This window comes from Fukomys damarensis, unplaced genomic scaffold (genome assembly GCF_012274545.1).
Source record: "Fukomys damarensis isolate Sample0158 unplaced genomic scaffold, DMR_v1.0_HiC HiC_scaffold_26, whole genome shotgun sequence".
Lineage (NCBI taxonomy): Eukaryota > Metazoa > Chordata > Mammalia > Rodentia > Bathyergidae > Fukomys > Fukomys damarensis.
In genome coordinates, this window is record NW_022900938.1 from 24009474 (window position 1) to 24023340 (window position 13867).

General features: G+C 41.4%; 1 pseudogene; it reads left to right on the top strand.

The window, feature by feature from the left end:
• The first annotated feature begins 1314 nt into the window (after window positions 1-1314).
• LOC117283432 lies at window positions 1315-13044 on the top strand (annotated as a pseudogene).
• Window positions 13045-13867: the final 823 nt, after the last annotated feature.

The window sequence follows — 13867 nt, forward strand, 5'->3', positions numbered from 1 at the left end:
GTGGACTATCATGATGGTTTTGTGCTTCTTTATATCTGAAGAAATGCCATATCTTATACACACAGAACAGACACAGGAAAGAGTGAAAAAGTGGTGAAATCTGAGTAAGCAACACAGTCTAGCTCATTTATTGCACTGATGTCAATTTCAGTTTTAATAATGTTCTACCATTGCTTCAGATGCAGTCAGTAGGGGAAACTGAGGGATGGGTATTGGACCCTCCCTGCTATTTCTTTTATTTCTTTCAATTCTGTGAGTCTATAGTCATTTCAAAAGACAAAAACAAAGTGAGCAGCGCACCAAATATGTTTACTGTCTTGTTCTTGGGAGAAAAGAGCTTCTTTTTTGCCATTTCCATTTCATAGACATTCTCAGAGATCCTGACAATCCTGGCTTGGGTCATGGACTCTCCCCTGTAGCTCTCTCTGTGGATAAAACAGCAAGGCCATGCAATCACATGTGTGAGCCCATGAAGGGTGGAGGAGGGGTTATTCCTCCCAGTAAGGCAGAAGTAGACATAACCACATGTCCACAACAGTGAGTGTCCTAAAACTCCCAAAAATTGGAAGTATAAATGGGCCTCATACAGACAAGAACCAGAAGCTCAAAGAGCCTCAGGAACTAAAGCAGCTGCCTCTCCATGGAACCACACGATCCCTTTTGTCTCTTCTCCCCTTGGACATCTGTTCCCCTCTTTACTTATTCTGAGTGCAGCTTTCTCTGCTTCCTGTGGTGGTTAAGGTGGTTTCCTGAACTTTTAGTATTTATGTACTCCAGTTACAGTATTTATAATTATTATGCTCACATTTTACATTGTGCTGAAGAGAACTAAATGATGATAAATTTTGAATTCCCATTTTGTAAATTGTGTTTTACTAATCACTGAGATTTTTACCTTTAGGATGTTGCCCTCCATTCTGGCATAATGAGCTATATGTATTATTTTAAAAGCCCAGTAATATGTAATATTTGGGCTAGATTTAAAAATAAAACACTGTCTCTAGTGAGAATGTGGATATGTCATTATACTTAATGCTTATTAAATGAAAATGCTTTCTTTTTAAAAAGTCAAACCCAAGCAAATATTTCCTAGTATCTGATCAAAGTCATGAACCATCTTTTGGGACAGTTGCTATTTTTTAATTCAGAAATGATCTACAACAAGTGACAGGGTCAGACCGAAAAGACCCGGCATAGAAGTGAGCCCTCTGCAGTGAGTGCACTCACTGTGGTCTCGGTGATGGTGGCCATGTGCTCAGCAGTTCCCTGTCACTTGTGTCTACCACACCCAGGGGGACAAACGGGCTGCTGACCATGCGTGGCAGAGACAGCCAACTGTCCATAGAAAGTCATGGTCCCACTCCCTCGGGTGGAATTGTCCTGGGCATCAGCCACACGGGACCACAGCTCAAAGGACTGCGTGTCCCTGTCCTCCTTGCATCTGTGAGGGCCGCGTATAAGTAATGCTCACTGCAACGTGGGCAGAAGCGTCCTGCGCCACCCCAGGCCAGGCCGTCTCTGCCACCTCCCCAGTCCCGTCTTCGTGCCTACTTCTCCGTGGTGTTTCCCTCTGCCAGATGGAGTCAGAGGACTCTGAAGGCCCAGAGAGGGTGAGGAATGTTCTTATGCAAAGAGACAGAGAATTCGTCTTTTAAGCTTTGTGGCCATGTGGTCTCTGTTGCGACTGTTCATCAATGCAGCCATTCACAAACAAATGAGCCAGTTGTGGTACAATCAAATTGTTTTCACAGAAAGGCCATGAGCATCTGGATTCAGTCACAGAAAATCCAAATTTTAGTACACCCTTTGTCATGCGATCTTGTAACCTCTCTGAGCCTGTGTTTTTTTTCCGTGAAATGAAGATCTCAAAACTTGATCTCAAAATTCTCTAATATCTCCATGATCCCACAATTTTAGCTCATCAACTCTTATTTGTGCTCATTTTCTAGCCACTGTGTGCGTGAATTTTAAAATAGTGATAGCCTTCTTCCAAACATCTCATAAAAGCCAAAGAAAATTAGCTCTGTAATATGTGTCAATCTTTCTTCCAAGTTTGGGAAAAGTGAAGGAGAAAATGATCAAGGGAAGAAGCTAAGCATCAAGTGCTTCTACAGTTTGTAGAATTTAACAGATTAAACACAGAAAGCTTGTGAGTGCATGGGTTCCAAGTGCACATTCTCCTTGCATCAGACCACGGGGCGCTGGAGCTTGATGACAGCCATCGCACAAAGGAAAATTAGAGTCTTTCTTTGGGAAATCATAGCATCATTATTAAAGAAGCACCTGGGAACTAAAGAACTGTTTAACCCAACAGCAGCAAGACACACTGAGAAATGAGGAACGATGGTATGAGTCCTTCCACACCTGAGCTGTCTGCCCTACAAACGGAAGTTAATATGTCGAGAAATGTCAGGTGTCATGGTCATGACAGTAATGGATCTATGTTTGTGTTTAGGGTTTCAAGACACCCTGAGCACATAAACCCTCTGCCCCACATCAGTGGGATCCCAGCAAATACAATAGTATTCTCGTTCAACAGAAGGAAAGCCTGTAAAGCACTATGAATGTCACATTTGTGTCTGCCCAAGTCTCATTATACCCAGTATAACTTCAGGGGACAATATGTGTTTTGAAAACAGAAGTAGCAACTATTTGTTTGTTTGTTTGTTATTGGCACTGGGGTCGAACTTGGGCCCTTGTGCTTTCGAGGCAGGTGGTGGGACCTCTAAGCTAAATCCCTGTGGGGATCATGAGTATTGGTTGTAAGTATTGTCAACTTTAGTAACTCCATATGTGTTAAGTTTCTCCAGTTTAGCAGGTAGAGTGTTTCCTTTGTGGAATTCCTGAAAGTTACAGTTTCTTGTCTCTGACCTTTAGATGTGTGGTTGTCCGGGTTACTACTACTCACGGTGGGTTGTTTTGGTGAGCCTGTTTGCTCTTTTCCTGTGTGACCTTTCAGTTACTATGGTAAACCCATCCCATAATAGTTTGTGGTTTTTTTGCTTTAAAAGGCCGGTGCTTGCCGGCATTAAACGCCGCCTTGATCAGACTCTTGTCTTGGCGTCCTTCCTTTCTCTCTGCCCCATCTCCACCCCGCTGCTCTTTCAGGTTTGAGACACTGCTGGACAGTGCTCTGCGTCGCCGGCTCGCGACAAGTGGCGCCCGAACAGGGACCTGATTGAAGTGGCAATCGGTGAGCAATCCGTGAAGCCTGCTGTCAAAAAGGGTTCGGCCGAACCGAAACAAGGAGGACACCGCTGTCTGGAACGCCCGGCGGGGAAAATCCTCGGAAGAAGCAGGTACCAATGGGGCACATAGGATCTAAGACAAAACTCAGCGTAGCAATTCAGTCTTTACTCAGGGAGAAAGGAATTAAGGCAAAGAAAAAGTCATTGTTTCAATTTCTTGATTGTGTGGATGAAACTTGTCCTTGGTTCAGTGATGTAGAAGAAATAACTGATGATGTTTGGGATAGAGTAGGAGGAAAATTAAATGAAAAATTAAGGAGTCATAATTCTGACAGTGTACTAGCCGTTACATTTTCTTTCTGGTCTTTAATAAATGAGTGCTTACAAAAAAAAGGGATGTACAAGGCTTAGATAAACACCTCCGCTTACATAGTGTTAACCCCTCACATGGGGACACAAGCTCTCCCCATGGGAGTATTTGGACCCCTTCCGAAAGGCAGTGTTGGAATAATCCTAGGAAGGAGTAGTTGGATTTTAAAAGGCCTTCATATTCATCCAGGAGTCATAGATGCAGATTATATGGGTGAAATAAAAATGTTAGCTTCATCACCTGATGGCATTACTGTTATCCCTGCTCAGGAGCGGATAGCACAGATATTGCTTTGTCCTTATATAGAACAAGGAAAGTTTTTATTTCCTCAAAATAGGCAAAATAGAGCCTTTGGGTCTTCTGATGCATTTTGGGTCACGCCTATCCAACAAGATAAACCTGAATTAACAATTTGGATTAATAAAAAACAATTCAAGGGAATTTTAGATACTGGAGCTGATGTGACTGTGATAGCTCAACAACATTGGCCCAAGAATTGGCCTGTCCAAGATACAGCCACCAGCTTAAAGATTTATTGTGTGTTGGTGGTGCTAGAGTAGGGCACCAACAATTGTGTAATTTATTAGAATTTGTAGTAATAGTTTGTCCTTGGTTTCTTTTCTTTGCTTCTGTGTCTTTCTTTTCCTGTTAATATCTGAATTGGTAATTTGCGTTCGGGATCATTTTGGAGGGAGGGAGGTCCAGGCAGACGTGCTAGTGGACTCCCCGCAGCAGGGCCGGAGAGGTTCTCTGCCCCTCTGGTAGGAACTCTGTCTCTCTGTTTATGGGGAGGGAGGCTGATTTTTATTCCCCTCCTCAAGACCCTCTGGTCAGAGTGTTCTTCTGGTTTTGGAACAGGAGATTAAGGAGATTCCCTGACAGAGTCCCTGGTTCTTCTTTCGGTTTGGTCTTCATAAGTCTTTGTTTTACATTGTTTGGCTTCTTTTGCTCCAGCCTAGGAGTTGCTCACACTTCTGCTCTGCGACAGTCAGCTGTTAGTGAAAACTAGTTTTGGTAACACTTCTTGTCTATTGCTTTATACTGCGATTATAGGGTTAACTTGCTCTTCTAGGTTAATGGGCCAGATCTTGGGGCTACAGAAGAATATATGTTATGGGGTTATAATTTGGTTTAGTCCTTTTCTTTGAAAAGTTTTCACTTTTAATTGTGAAGGTGAAATATTTAGCGTGATTTGTAAGCTCAGACATGTCTTCTTTTTGTGTTTGAACTTCTTGATGAGGTTAAGATGTTGTGATAGCTATTATTGCTGCAAGACAAGCACAGAACTCTTGTGTTTAAGGGTTAGACAAGGAATTAACATTTTGAGGTAATATGCAAGGACGTTCAGTGTTGAAGATAGAAACCTAATTGTTTTAGAAGATAAGGTAAGGTCATTACTTATATCTGTTTAGCTACTACAGCTACTCTTAACTATTTTAATTGTTTCTAAGATTATTTTGTATAAGCCTGCTAGACTTAGCATGTGTATACTAGTGTAACTTCTTATGTATGGTATAATAGCTTTTGACACACAAATTGTGTGGATTTGTAGGATTTCTTTTAAATTATTTTATTGAGATAATCTTGTATATCATTATGTGATACAGTGTAGTATTTTATTACATTTACATATTGTGAAATGATCGACTCAGGATGCTTAGGTTCTCTATCATTTCAAACATTTATCATTTCTTAGTGATGAGAACATTCAGAATCCTGTCTTGTAGCCATGTTGAAGTACTCTTCAGTATTGTTGACTATAATAATCAGTGTAATAGAATGCCAGAACTTATTCTTCCCATCTGGCTGTGACTTTGACTTTGTATCTGTTGACCAGCCTGTCCCTCCCCACACACACTCCAAGCGAGGGTATGTTCTAAACTGACTATAGACCAAAATAAAGAACAAAATAGTAGTTTGTTACAGAAGGCTGATAGTAAATGAGATAGAAAAATATTAGGAAAGCTATAAGTAAGAGTTGTACTTTTAACATGAAAGGTTTTTGTATGTTCCTCTTGTCTTTAGCTAAGAATGTAGAGAATGTTTATGGAAATGATTTATAAAATGTTTGCTTGTTGGTTTCAAGTTTGTTATAAAAGGTTTACATTTACAGTCAAGAAGAGTATTCATTCCTTTAACCCTAATTCTACAAGAGATCTCTGTTAATTTTGATCTGCAAAAATTTTGACTAGTCATAACAAAAAGATTTTATAGTTCAATTGGCCAAAACCATCTGAGTGCACTCGTTAAAATTGTCTTATATGTTTGTCTGTCTTAAGTGTTATATGTTTGTCTGTCTTAAATGTTTAAAGATGTTTGTATGTTTTTGATCAGAATGACGTCAAATGCAAGTGGATTGTTGGTTTCTACAACCTGGCTTTATAGGATCAAATAAAAAACTTAAAAGATAATTAAATACAACCTTTAAGTTTGGATACGCTCCTGTTGGTGAATAAAGAAGCAGCTGCTCAGAAAATTTATTCTGATCTTTGTTCACTAATGGAAGCTACCAAAATAATTTTCATAGCCTTATAAAAAGATATGCCTTGTTAAATATGTTGTTAAAAATGTCTATATTGGTTATCATCAAAGGTCTGAATTGTAAATATGTTATTGTAACATGTTTCTGATGGTTATCTTCACAATATACTATTTTCTATTTAAAACAAAAAACAAAAAAAAAGGGGAAGATCCTGTTGATGCAAAGCTACATTTAAGGACATAAGAATTCATGTCTGGTATACAGGATGTATTTATATTGTTTGACCATGCAGGTTTTCCAGCATACTGTTTGTGATGGTGACCTTTTGGTCTAGGTATTCTCCCTTCTCTTCTGCTCCACCTACTTATAGTTACAGATATGCTTATAGACCTACCACTATCCCTGAACAGCTTGATGCTGGGTTTCCACTGAGGAGACTGGATTGGGACCCCAACACTGGAGCAGCAGAGAGAACTCTAGGATGTGTCTCGGTGCACCAGCAGAGACTTTATTGTCCAGAACAAGGATTTAATGGGACTGGTGAATTAATAAGACATCTCAAGGGTTTTTGGACTGGTCACTCGAATATTCCATGGACTTAAGCTTGTCTGTAGGACTTTGGTGAGCAGATTCACGTTTTCCTCAAACCAACATTTGGAAACCTGCTGCTGCATTGGGAGAAATACGCTTATTGTCAGATGTCAAAGTTACTAGCCTTAGTTTGAATGTTTTTGGCATGGGGCCTCTAATATGTGAAATATCATAAATACTGTGTTATCTCAAATCAGGTTTATATACAGCGCAAAACATTACATGCGCTCATGGACCTTAAGGAAGGGTCCTCCGAAAATTTGGGCATTTACCTCGCTCAGATAAAAAGAGCTTCAATGAGGGTCCGGAAAGTCAAAGACGGGTAAGAGGAAAAGGTTTGACTGATCAACCTAAGACAGGGGCTTCTGTTAAATCTTCATCATGTTATAGGCCTGTAAGACAGATGACCCCAATGACGGGTAAGACAGCCAAATGCTTTTCCCAACCTAAGACAGGCTCGGACATGCCTATACTTTCTCTTAAGCTTCTTCTTGCTATGGAACCAAAGTTTTAAAACAAAAAGGGAGGAATTGTGGGGATCATGAGTATTGGTTGTAAGTATTGTCAACTTTAGTAACTCCATATGTGTTAAGTTTCTCCAGTTTAGCAGGTAGAGTGTTTCCTTTGTGGAATTCCTGAAAGTTACAGTTTCTTGTCTCTGACCTTTAGATGTGTGGTTGTCCGGGTTACTACTACTCACGGTGGGTTGTTTTGGTGAGCCTGTTTGCTCTTTTCCTGTGTGACCTTTCAGTTACTATGGTAAACCCATCCCATAATAGTTTGTGGTTTTTTTGCTTTAAAAGGCCGGTGCTTGCCGGCATTAAACGCCGCCTTGATCAGACTTTTGTCTTGGCGTCCTTCCTTTCTCTCTGCCCCATCTCCACCCCGCTGCTCTTTCAGGTTTGAGACACTGCTGGACAGTGCTCTGCGTCGCCGGCTCGCGACAAATCCCCAGCCCAGCAACTATTTGTTTATGACTAATAATATGGGAATAATAGAGCCCAGTTTTCAAATGTAAATTCCACGTTATTTTAATCCTCACAACCATCGAGTGAGATGGGCTGAATCCATGCTATGAAGTGAGGAAATAGAGGCAGCAAATGGTAACAGCACTCCCTTGCTCACCTTGGCCTGCTGAATGAACACCAGAATCTGGACTTCTTGACTGAGGGAACCATTTCATTTGATGAGGTTCAGGACTTACTACCCCCCAAATATGGCATCTTGGCATTTGAGAAAACAGCTATAGCAGGAAGGTCACTTTCACTTTCCCCTTGCTCTTCTTCCCTAAAGCAGGTTATAAAGCCTAGGAAGGTCACTCCCCGCTTTCTTCCACCCTGTTCCTCTAAAAGTGGTCATAGAGGTGCCTTTCCTACACCCAGAGAAAAGGAATACACATCTGCAGACACAGATACAAAGAGGAGCCGAGCACAGGCCTTCCTATGTTCCAAGGGTTCACAACCTCTTCATCCAGGCAGGCCTTTCCATGATTCTCCACCTCTTCATCAAATGTAAGCATGAAAGTGCCCACGTTTACCTGTTTTTGTGGGTTTCTTATGAGGACTCCTATGTCACATGAAACTTATCCTGAATACATTTTATGGCTTCTTCTCACTCATCTGTTTTTTAAGAGCCCCAGCCCTGAACCTAACAATGAGTTAGGAAAAAATAACTTTTTCCTTCCCTACACACGCATTATCCATGATTCATGAGAGAAGTTGGACGAAGTGAGTGAAACGGCAGGAGCACACCGTCCGGCTGCCGGCGTAGGTTGGGTGCGTCTTCTCCTGCCTGCGTCTCCCCTACACTGGCAGCTGCAGAGGGGCTCACACCTGTGGTACCTGTGGTGCTGCTCATGCAGTCTGGGCTATTGTGGTCACAAAGCAAAGCTGGGCTCCACAGGCAGCACAGTGACGGAGGAGCTGAGAAGGCTGCCACTGCTTGCGTTGCTCAGCCTAGAGTCAACCAGTCTTTCAATCTGACTTTGCAGTCCCTGCTCTCAAAGAGCAGCCCTGCCCATTTCCTCATTCACCATACTCCCCCTAGGCTCGCTTTATCCTGACTCAGCCTGACACCATTGCCTTTGGAATGACTTCCGAGCTCTAGGCCTTTTCCTGTACCCTCTTTTCATTTAGCACATGCTGCTTGGCTAGCAGTCATACATCTGCCTTAGTGATTGCATTATTATTGTTTCTCTCCCAGCTGGAGAGATTGAAAGTGCTAGAGAGCAGGACTTTCTTTGTTTCTGCTTCTTACCATGTTCCTACCACCGGGCAGAGATATTGGGCTCATGGCAAGTGCTTTATTTGAATGTATCTGTGGATGGATGAATAACTGAATGAATGTGTAAGATTCAAAAGTTTTAAACTCAGTGGCAAAGTGCTTGCCTAGCAATGTAGGGCCCTAGGTTCAAATCTCAGAACCGTCAAACAAGACCAAACAAACAAAAAATTCTTTTAAGATTAGAGTAGCCCTGAAAGAATGTAAGCAACTTGAATTTTGGATAAACAGCACATAATTTTCTAGTGTAACTACATTTTATAATATTTGGTACATACATTAAAAAAATTCTCATTGTTTATCTGAAATTTAAATTTAACTGTGTGTTTCATATTTTTGTTTTTTAAATCTAAATGTTGACATTGGATGAAGTCTTGGAAATTATAGCTCAAATTCTTCATTTTAAAGACAGAGTGGGACCTAGAGACACAAGTCTGAAAAGAGGTTTACCTTACTGGTGGTTGATTGCAAATATGGCCTGAAGGTCTCTAAACTGCAGACTTCCTCTCTCTTTCCTTCCCTCAAAGGAAGGAAGAGCCTTGACAGAGAAAGTGATGATACTGAGAGCCCAGATCTAGCAGTATGGGAAACAATTTTTTTTTTGATACCAGAATTGAGCTCTGGACCCTGCACTTGTGAAGCAGGCAGCAGCACCACTGAGCTAAATCCCTAGCAGGAGGCAATTTTTGAGCGAACAAATGCCCTTATCGTTTGAGCTGGTTTGGACAGTATTTCTATACCTTTTAACACTGAGAGTTCTCACTCATACTAGTGCAAGTCCTTCCATATTTTCTTATTTTATGTTGTTAGGCAATTCATCATAGTGTCATTCACAAAAAAGCTCCATGAAATTTTATTAAATAAATCATACCTAGATCAATGGAACAATTTGTTCAGATATATTTATTTTTAGGTATTTTTAGTGAAATGTGCTAAAATCAAAAGTCAAAACATCAAATTAGTTAACCGGAAATTCTTTTGATATATGCAATAAAAGGGAACATCCTGTTAGGTAACAACAAGTTATTCTGATATGTGTAGTAAAAGGAAACATCATATTAGTTAACAGGAAGTTTTTCTGGTACGTGCAGTAAAAAGGAATTGGAAGCATTATTTCCAAATCAATCATACCACATAAATTTGACCAAATTTGGGTCCCACACATTGTAATGAACTCCTTCTCATGATCTTTCACTTTATTTTAGATTTGTTCAAGCAAGGCTTCACGTTTTTGGGCATGCATGTCACAAGGTGACAGGGAATGAAATTTGGGATCAGTATGGATCACCTGAGCATGCTGGAAACCAAGGAGAGCTGAAGATTATACATAGCTTCTGAGTCCAAATTATCAGAGAACCAATTTACAACAATTTCGTTTGATGATTTTTAATTGTTTTCTCATTCTAGAATTGGGCAACATTTCATTCCATAAAATAGAATAAGTGTTCAGATGGGCTGAGCAGGAGAGCATGGCTTTATACACAGAGAAGGGCTGGGCAGGGGGACGCAGAAAGAACAAGGAAAAGACTAGTTATTTCAAAGTCCTTGGAAGGTGGGAACAGTGGGATAGAACAATACAAAACTGACTGGTGAACACCAGGTCACTTCAGGATACTTTTCTTTGTAAGGATTAAAGCAGATAATTATCATGTGAATTGAAAATGGTCTGTTTGGGAAATTTAGCTGTTACCTCTCTCTTGATTTCTGGGAAGGTCAGATCACAGCTTAGTTTCGGTTTAGTGATGTGGACATTTAATATGGGTTTTGATTGCTAGTCTGGTCTGTTGGGGCCTAGTGCAGGAGGCTAGTCCGAAACAATGGCCTCCGGAAATTTTTATTTAATGATCGTTAGGTCTATAAACTAAGCCATTTCCTAAAAAGAAGAAATTAGTTCTACAACAGAAATGTATTGAAAGTCTACTGTGTGCCAGGCATTCTTCTAGGCCTTTGGGACTTACCAATGAACAAAACAAGATCAGTGACCTCTTGAGGCTTATTTACTCCCTAGTGAATGGGGATTGACAGAATGCAGACTTCCAAAGAATGAAACTCAGAATGGAACCCGGGCTTGGAGTTGCAAACGGCCAGTGTAAGATTTCAGAATCTTACACTCCCACTTGGCAGCCATGAGATGGCATGGAAGTGGATCAGGAGGAGGCAGAGAGGAGGCTAAAAACTGAGCAATCCAGTCCATAGCCCTAGAAAGTGCCCTTAGGTAAGACACGAAAGGCAATAGTCATTAAAAAAAAAAAAAATGAAGCTTGGCATGGTGATGCATGCCTGTAATTCCATCACTCTACAAGTTTGAGCCCAGCCTCAGCAGCTTAGTAACTTAGTAAGGCCCTGTCTTAAAATAAAAATGAAAAGTCAAAAGGACTGGTGACATAACTCAGTGCAAAGGCCATAGTTCAATTCCTAGTACAGCAGAGAGAGAGAGATATTTTCATCAAAATTTAAAATTTTGCTAAGCAAAAGCTACCATTCAAAACAAATTGACAAGCCACAAACTGGGAAAAATAATTGAAAAATATATGACCAAATCAATGTAGAACAATATACTAACAGAACAAGGGGGAACATCAAATGACCATTTCAGTTGATAAAGAAGTGTTTGACAACATCCAATGCCCTTCCAATGTAAAGACACTCAGAACACTGAGAATAAAAAGTGTCTTAGTCACTTTCTTCATTGCTGAGACAAAATACCACAACCTAAGGGAGAAAGGTTTATTTTGGCTCACAATTTCAGTCCATATTTGGCAGGCTTGCAAAGGTGGCAGCGTGGAAGGGCTTTGCCATGGAAGAAAGCAGCTTACCTCATGGCAATCAGGAAGCAGAGAGAAGCAAGTTGCCCTTTCCAGGCCACGCCCCGGTGACATGCCCCTTCCAACCCTACCCCACCTGGTAACAGGAAGTCACCTATAGTGTTTTGTCCCATGATTCAATCATCTTTCAAAAACCCCACTTTTGAGTGCATGAAGCCTTTGGGGGAGATTCATGAAGTAAACTAACAAAAAGAACCTCCTTAATAAAGGTACTTATGAACCTTCATCTTCATCCACTCTAATAGTGTGTCTTTCTTTTTCTAATGCTATCCTGCTATCTCCAGTATGTGTTAAAGCCATCCTATGAGTTCTTTTTTTTAAAAAAATTTTTTTTTCTGCTGGGCATGGTACTACATGCCTGAGGTCCCAGCACTCCAGGGGCTAAGGTAAGAGGATTGCAGCAAGTTTGAGGCCAGCCTGGGCTATGTAGTGAATTCAAGGCCAACCTGAGTTACAGTCCACAGCACATGCAGTACATATTTCCTTCAGTGGGGGCACAATGGCCTTGGCCTGGCTGCCAAGCCCTGAGGATCCTAGCAGGCTAGTGGTGGGCAAGGGAGCTGCCAGGTCCTTCACGATGAGAAATTTGGGGATCTTCTCTCTCCTCTGTGTAGTTGCTCATGGGGTATGTGTACCATCTCAGAGCTAAAGAGGGAGAGAGGGAGAGACAGTATGGAGGAAGCATGAGTAGTGTCATGGTTCAGAAGAGGCCCGGAATATAGAGCAGAAGCAAGAGAGTAAGCCGTGTAGCGTTACTAGAATTTTCTGGTGCTGTGCTTGGAATGGCAGAGGGTTCTGGCTCAGGCTCCTCTTGCGTTACTGAGTGTTTCTTTCTGTGCTTCAGTCAGTAACAGCTTGAATTACTGGAAGTTCATCACTGCATGGAGATATTTGGTCATGGCTGGAATTCTTGCTCATGCCAATTTTCAGTGCTCTTTGGAGCTCCCGGGTTTGCGTTTAATAAAGTCGTAAATGCCATCAAGTTTTAAGGGATGTTTGTGAGTCTCTTTCCCATCCATCTTATTAGTCATCTGGTTAGGGTACATCATAAGTCCCTTTTTCTACTCACTGTACTGTTTCAAATAATGTTGGTTCAGTAAAGGAGTTGAAATGCACCAGAGATCGTTAAGCATAGCAAGTGATTGGCCTTTCTTCCTTGGGTTTAGTCTGCCCTTGGCTTTCCTTATGCAATGCAGTTCTCATATATTATAAGTGCTGCCTCTTTATCCTTGACCCAAAGTTGGCGCCAGTGAAGCAAAGACCCCTGAAAAAGCATACCTTTTTTCAGTTCTCTTCCCTGGCCAGTGAAGGCGGGACACATTCTACCAAGGGTCTTCTGTATATTCCCTTCTCTTTGAGGAAATGGAATTTTTGTCTCTGATACACTTATGGCAGGATCTTCCTGACACCATCATGAGTCTGAATGGACCACAGGTTTTTCTGTAGTTATTTTCTAGCATGTGCCAACCCCTGTGCCTGGACTGATTTAACACTTTGTTTTTTCCCTGCGCTATTTACCCTCCCACCTGTCCTTTCTTCTTTCCTGCACCCTTGGATGTGGGGATCATGAGTATTGGTTGTAAGTATTGTAAACTTTAGTAACTCCATATGTGTTAAGTTTCTCCAGTTTAGCAGGTAGAGTGTTTCCTTTGTGGAATTCCTGAAAGTTACAGTTTCTTGTCTCTGACCTTTAGATGTGTGGTTGTCCGGGTTACTACTACTCACGGTGGGTTGTTTTGGTGAACCTGTTTGCTCTTTTCCTGTGTTGACCTTTCAGTTACTATGGTAAACCCATCCCATAATAGTTTGTGGTTTTTTGCTTTAAAAGGCCGGGGCTCGCCCGCAATAAACGTCGCCTTGATCAGACTCTTGTCTTGGCGTCCTTCCTTTCTCTCTGCCCCATCTCCACCTTGCTGCTCTTTCAGGTTTGAGACACTGCTGGACAGTGCTCTGCGTCGCCGGCTCGCGACACTTGGATGAGTGGATTTTGTAATTCTAGTTGTTGTGTTTTGTGGATTTGCTGTTTTTCTGTGAAGCACATACAGTGGATGTGGGAGGTAACAGAGTAGCTCATTCGCTCCTGGTCACTCCCTGAATAGCCTCAGTGTCTTGTTTCTTGCAACTCAGATGA